Here is a 932-nt window from a genome sequence, read left to right on the forward strand (position 1 = left end):
ATTATTATTATTATTACTATTATTATTATTATTATTATTATTATTACTATTATTATTATTATTATTATTACTATTATTATTATTATTATTACTATTATTATTACTATTACTATTATTATTATTACTATTATTATTATTATTATTACTATTATTATTATTATTATTATCATTATTATTATTATTATTATTATTATTATTATTATTATTATTATTGCTTGCTTGCAATGTTATTGGGGTGATATCTATGGGAAGAACAAAGGTGAAAAGGCATTTAAAGATGGTGGGAGAATACTTTAGGCTAAGTGTTCATACCATGCAACCACCAAGTGGTTACTGACACCCCACCACTACCACCTTTCTGCAGGAGTAATGGTGGTGATGGGTGGTGGGGGGATAGGTGGGGAGAGGGTAGGAGAGATTACTATCACCCTTGTTGAACAGGGTTAGAAACAGGTTAACTGCTGTTTCAATAAATATCAAGGGGCAAAGCTCAATGACATAGCCCCTACTACCACTCCCAGCCGCAACTTGTCCTTATCTGGCAGGGTGAAGAAGTTGCTGCTACCACCACTACTACAACCACCATCACCGCTATCACATACATCCACCACCATGTGTGTGTGTGCGTAAATGTGTATATGTGTGTGTGTCTATCTATGTGTGTGTGTATGTGTGTATATATGTGTTTGTGTGTGCGTGTATATGTGTCTATATATATATATGTGTGTCTGTGTATGTGTGTATGTATATATATATATATATATATATATATATATGGGAGAATATACAAATAATAACAACAGACGAGGACAGGTGGTGTAAATAACAAAAGGATATATTAGTATGACGCTCGGGAATACGGAAAGTCTTTGACGTTTCGAGCTACGCTCTTCAACAGAAAGAATACGGAGACAAGGAGAAAAACACGGTGT

At 33.2% G+C, this 932-nt stretch overlaps 1 protein-coding gene across 1 annotated transcript in view; it reads right to left on the reverse strand.

Moving 5' to 3' along the window:
* Positions 1-932, reverse strand: part of LOC106867258 (acyl-CoA dehydrogenase family member 10) — a 49,638-nt gene that overhangs the window by 33,043 nt on the left and 15,663 nt on the right. The window lies entirely within an intron of this gene.

This window comes from Octopus bimaculoides, chromosome 30 (assembly GCF_001194135.2).
Source record: "Octopus bimaculoides isolate UCB-OBI-ISO-001 chromosome 30, ASM119413v2, whole genome shotgun sequence".
Taxonomy (NCBI): domain Eukaryota; kingdom Metazoa; phylum Mollusca; class Cephalopoda; order Octopoda; family Octopodidae; genus Octopus; species Octopus bimaculoides.